We start from the raw sequence: 6,000 nt of genomic DNA, 5'->3' as shown, positions 1-6,000 counted from the left end.
AGTTCCCTGGTCCTGATGAAACGCCAGGGTATTATAAGAGATGGCGGAAGTTATAGCAGATGCATTCGTTATAATCTACCAAAATTCTCTGGACTCTGGGGAGGTACCAGCGGATTGGAAAGCAGCTAATGTAACGTCTCTGTTTAAAAAGGGGGGCAGACAAAAGGCAGGGAACTATAGGCTGGTTAGTTTAACATCTGTAGTAGGAAAAATGCTTGAAACTATCATGAAGGAAGAAATAGCGGGACATCTAGGTAGGAATAGTGCAATCAAGCAGACGCAGCATGGATTCATGAATGGGAAATCATGTTTAACTCATTTACTGGAATTCTTTGAGGATATAACGAGCATGGTGGATAGAGGTGTACCGATGGATGTGGTGTATTTAGATTTTCAAAAGGCATTCGATAAGGTATTACACAAAAGGTTACTGCAGAAGATAAAGGTACGCGAAGTCAGTGGAAATGTATTAGCATGGATAGAGAATTGGCTGGCTAACAGAAAGCAGAGAGTCGGGATAAATGGGCCCCTTTCGGGTTGGAAATCGGTGGTTAGTGGTGTGCCACTGGGATCGGTGCTGGGACCACAACTGTTTACAATATACATTGATGACCTAGGAAGAGGGGACAGAGTGTAGTGCAACAAAATTTGCAGATGACACAAAGATTAGTGGGAAAGCAGGTTGTGTAGAGGACACAGAGAGGCTGCAAAGAGATTTAGATAGGTTAAATGAATGGGCTAAGGTTTGGCAGATGGAATACAATGTCAGAAAGTGTGATGTCATCCACCTTGGGAAAAAAAACAGGAAAAAGGGAATATTATTTGAATGGGGAGAAATTGCAACATGCTGCGGTGCAGAGGGACCTGGGTCCCTTGTGCATGAATCCCAAAAAGTTAGTTTGCAGGTGCAACAGGTAATCAGGAAGCCGAATGGAATGTTGGCCTTCATTGCGAGAGGCAATGAGTACAAAAGCAGGGAGGTCCTGCTGCAACTGTAGAGGGTATTGGTGAGGCCGCACCTGGAGTACTGCATGCAATTTTGGTCACCTTACTTCAGGAAGGATATACTAGCTTTGGAGGGGGTACAGAGACAATTCACTAGGCTGATTCCGGAGATGAGGGGGTTACCTTATGATGATAAATTGAATAGACTTGGTCTTTACTCGTTGGAGTTCAGAAGGATGAGGGGTGATCTTATTGAAACATTTAAAATAATGAAAGGGATAGACAAGATAGAGGCAGAGAGGTTGTTTCCACTGGTCGGGGAGACTAGAACCAGGGGGCACATCCTCAAAATACGGGGAAGCCAATTTAAAACCGAGTTGAGAAGGAATTCGTTCTCCCAGAGGGTTGTGAATCTGTGGAATTCTCTGCCCAAGGAAGCAGTTGAGGCTGGCTCATTGAATGTATTCAAGTCACAGATCGATAGATTTTTAACCAATATGGGAATTAAGGGTTATGAGGAACGGGCGGATAAGTGGAGCTGAGTCCACGGCCAGATCAGCCATGATCTTGTTGAATGGCGGAGCCGGCTCGAGGGGCGAGATGGCCGACTCCTGTTCCTAATTTTTATGTTCTTATGTTCTTATGTACCACTATCCCTCAGTAACCATATTATCATTTCTTTAATTCAGCAAAAGAAAGTTATCGGTTAATTGAACGTGATGAAATGAATTCATTTTTTTACATTAGCTGCATGTTGACATTTATATAGGGCTATTAGTTTGAAAACTGTGTTGTAAATATTATCTCCCTGACCAAGAATCAAACCTGTGTTGCGGTGGTACAAGGGGTGGATTCAGTGAATCATTTGAATGTGATTTCAAGTGGCGTTTACTGTAGTGCATGTAGGCACCTTGAGTAATGACCCCACGAGGCAGGGTATGATACTTAAACTGTGCAGACCCATAGTCCGTTATTTGAAGCTCATCGAGTGAGGACAACATGCTGTGAGCTCCTTTATATACTGGGTTGCATGTAACCTTTCGGTCTCAAGCAGCAGCATTCTCTGGTGTAGGTAAGGTGTGTACAGTGTAAGAGTACATTCAGTGTTGCACAGCAGTGTTGCAGACGTCACACAGTAAACATGCATGCATACACAACAGTTACAATCTGTTTCGGTGTGAATCAAGTGAACTGAAAATGACAATAATGTCATGAACTATAATGATGCAGCAGTAAAACGGTATATTGGTCCCTGGTTGTCGAGTGGTAATGATTCCATGCTCTCAACGTTGTGTCCTGGGTTCAATTCCCACCCTGGGAAGTTGTACTTTTAATTCAAAACCTTATAAAAAAAGGAGTTCATTTATTTTACAGATCTATATGCAAATCATGTATAAAAAATAAGAATCATTGACTTGAACATCATTAATTAATACATAAATTATTTTGTAAATCTTTTACCATTTATTTTGCCATGAGCATGTGAGGAACTTTTATCCCGATCTCATTGGGTTTAATTGTGGTACAAATGACGAACCGGGGGCTGGGTTAAGGAAAGGTTTACGTAGTGTAGCCGTTATCATGTTCACCTCCCACATGAAATGTCCCTGGTTTGAGCCTGGGCGCGTGCTTTATTTTAGAATATATTTGCTGTGAAATACATTGAACAAAAGTAGCCCCAGGTTCCGTGTCTTATGAGCAATGAACATTTTAAACCAATCTCCTAAAATACAGGATAAGTAAAGTCAGATTTATGGATTGAGTCGGCACAACTGGAGCTTTCTGATCCAGAAGATTCGGGGGGTGCGTTAATTTGGGAGTTTGACGACTTTGAAAGGAACATTTTTGACGTGTGCAGCTTCGGTCAGAGAAATGTTTGTGAGAATATTTTTTCACAGAAAGGGATTCAGAATTACACCTTCTGGCTTAACACTTCTCTCTGGGCACTAAGTTCAACAGTGGTTTCTGTAGTGTAGTGGTTATCACGTTCGTCTCACACACGAAAGGGCCCTGGTTTGAGCCCGGGCAGAATCATCATTTTAGAATATATTTGCTGTGAAATAAATTGAAAAAAGTACCCCAGGTTCCTTGTCTTCTGAGCAATGAACATTTGAAACCAATTTCAAAAATTCAGAGTGTGTTAAGTCAGATTGGGTGTAAAATATCATCTATGATGAAAGCTCCTGAAATTATTACAGTTCAGTTATTGAAGTATTGACTCTAAGTCTGCAAAACAATCCGGGTGGGAATATTGGCCCAAAAATTCCGGTTGGAGGCTTCCCGCGGACAATTCCTTTCCGATCGGTGATGTTTTAATCACCCCACCTCCCACAGAGTTTAATTAATTGCATGTAATTATTTGAAAAAAGATTGAATTAAAAAGTTACTTTCCGAACTCGGGCTCCCTCTGTGAATGCCGAACCACTAAATGAGCAGGATACACATTAAATAATTTAATTCCAGACTTCATATTTTCTTTGCTGTTTCACAATAACCAGACCTCTGCTCCAAAATCTGTCTCACTGTTTCACCGGTGTCAGTCAGAGAAGCACATGGGACTGAATCAGTGACTTTGCTTTTTCGACCTCTCTTCTGAAGCGCCGCACGGTCCCACTCCGACAGTCAATGAACTGTTGGGACGTTCGTGTATCCAGGCTGTGGGTGGCCACCCCGAGCGCAGCAGAGGAGTTTCTGCATTAGTTCTGAGTGGGGACAGTATTTCCCCTTCTCTCTTCCTCTTGTCTATATCCCTCGGCTTTGTTTTCTGTATTTATTCCCCCGGCCTCATTTTATGTGTTTAAAAGGGAACAAAAGATGAAGTGTGCGACACCCTGGAACAACTTCTCTCACTCAAATATGTCTATTTAGTGAAGTGAAATAAAGAGCAATTAAAGAATAAGGGAGAAGCCACTGTTGCCCTTTTGACAGGAGAATAAACTCGCCCATGGCTGTTCATCCACAGCAAGTTTAAACATAATCTTCCTGCACGGGATCCTTTCACGTGGAAAGCAAACGTGATAACGGCTTCACTGCGGAAACCGCTCTGACCAGAAGTACAGCAGAGGGCAGCTGACCAGTGAATGTCTTCTGTGCTGATCGGGAATGTGTTGGCTCACCTTAAACAACTTCTGTCCCTCACTGACAGCTGTCAATCCTTCTCCTCCGCTGCCCTTTACACAAACATGTCACTGATCCCCACCCACCACACCACATCCCCATCGTGTTATCTTCCATGTTAGCATAGTGGGGCTGCGGAGGCATCTACTCTCTCCCCGCGGTTAGTGAACTCAGTCAGCCTGTAAAATTAAAGGGGAACAAGTGTCCCGCAAAGGGCAGGGGAAGGAAGAGAGTCTGTAACCTGGGCTTAATTGTTTGTCAAAGGCTACCCGTCCTGTTGTGTATTTCCAGCAGTTTCCTACTTTCACAGGTGGAGATACCGGGGCTGGACCATGCTCCTAAAATACAATGAGGTCGGGATAAAAGTTCCTCACATACTCAGGGCAAATTAAATGATTGAAGTTCTACAATGGATTAATTAATGATGTTTAAATCAATGAATCTTTTTTTCACATGAGATGCATGTAACTCTTTCTTCTAAGGTTTTAATTTTGATGGAAGTGCAATTTCCCTGGCCGGAAATCGACCCAGGGCCGCGGTGGTGAGAGCGCCGAATCCTAATCACTGGACCACCAGGGAACGCTGCATTGCTGCATCGCTGCATCGTAATGCTTGGTGTCATTATTGTCCTTTTCAATCCACTTGTTTCACACCGAAACACATTGCAACCGTGATCTGAATTTAACGCCACGTGATTCTTTGAAATCACCTTTAAATGATTGGGTAAAACCACTCCTTGTACCACCGAAAAACAGCTTCGATTCCAGGTCAGGGCGGTAACTTCTGTAACAGCTTTTTTCAATTCAAAACCTTATAAAATTGACGACATGCAGCTAATATGAAAAAATAAGAATTCACTTAATCACCGTTAAATAAACGATAACCTTTTTCAGGATGAAATAAATAATTATATAGTTACTGAGGGACAGTAGTATCTTTAATCATTTATTTTCTCTTTACATGTGATGAATTTTTATCCCTATCTCATTTACATGCTGTATGAGAAATTGTAAGTGTTTATGACTCAGTTGTAAAACCATTGATTGTGTGTGTGTCTATTCTTGATAGGAGGAGCACTTGGGACCGAAGTTCCAGTTCGATAAATTTATCAATAGAATCAATTTTCACCAGTTCCTTTAAACCCAATAACATAATTTATTTTGATTGGACTGGATGGAGGAACATGATCCATGTAAAAAATTGTTATCGTTTTACTTGTGCAGAATGCTCATAAAAGTATTGGAGTGGGAACTAACTGGATAACAGCAAAGCTTGCAATGTTTGCGGAATATATTCGTGCAGCCAAAATGCACAATGACAACCCGGCACTGTGCGGCACCGAATCCTCGGGGAAAAACATTAAAAGGCTTCGCCCGGAGATGGGTTTGGATTACCCACCTTTCAGTTACCAGCCGAATGCTCTAAACCATTGCGCCACAGATACACACTGCAAGACATGCAAAACCAGGGTGTCAGTCAGTTAAAGCTTACGATTGCTCCGACCGGGAAGGAACTTGTTAACTTTCAGTAGTACTTTTCCCAAGTAAAGGGTGGGACATTCACTGTGGATGTGTGGAAGCAGTCTGGTCCCGCACACTGCAGACACTTCCATGTCACCACCAACCAGCTCTCCCACAACCGGTGTGATCTACTTTCCAGCCTTCCAGTGCCTTGTCTGTGACGAAGTATGTTTCAAAAGTTTTGGAATAGTTGGTTCCATGGTGTAATGGTGAGCCCTCTTGACTTTGAATCCAGCGATCTGCGTTCCAATCTTGGTGATACCTAAATTCTTGTTGTCCCAGCTGCTGAAAATTTGGGACAAACAAGTGAAAGACACCTGGTGCTGGTGGGCCGTTTTGTTGCCTTTTTCATTGATGCTTGATCTACAAGTCTAGTTGTCAAATTGTGTGCTCAACCGTCAGTTATCTGCTTCAAATC

At 42.5% G+C, this 6,000-nt stretch overlaps 1 non-coding gene across 1 annotated transcript; it reads left to right on the top strand.

Annotated features, from left to right (window-relative positions):
* The first annotated feature begins 2,905 nt into the window (after positions 1-2,905).
* trnav-cac (transfer RNA valine (anticodon CAC)) lies at positions 2,906-2,979 on the top strand. The gene has a single exon. It is a non-coding gene; the product is annotated as a tRNA-Val (tRNA).
* Positions 2,980-6,000: the final 3,021 nt, after the last annotated feature.

The sequence above is a fragment of the Pristiophorus japonicus genome, unplaced genomic scaffold, assembly GCF_044704955.1.
Source record: "Pristiophorus japonicus isolate sPriJap1 unplaced genomic scaffold, sPriJap1.hap1 HAP1_SCAFFOLD_163, whole genome shotgun sequence".
Lineage (NCBI taxonomy): Eukaryota > Metazoa > Chordata > Chondrichthyes > Pristiophoridae > Pristiophorus > Pristiophorus japonicus.
Note: the sequence above shows the minus strand (reverse complement) of the source record. Positions and strands in the feature narration are given on the sequence as shown.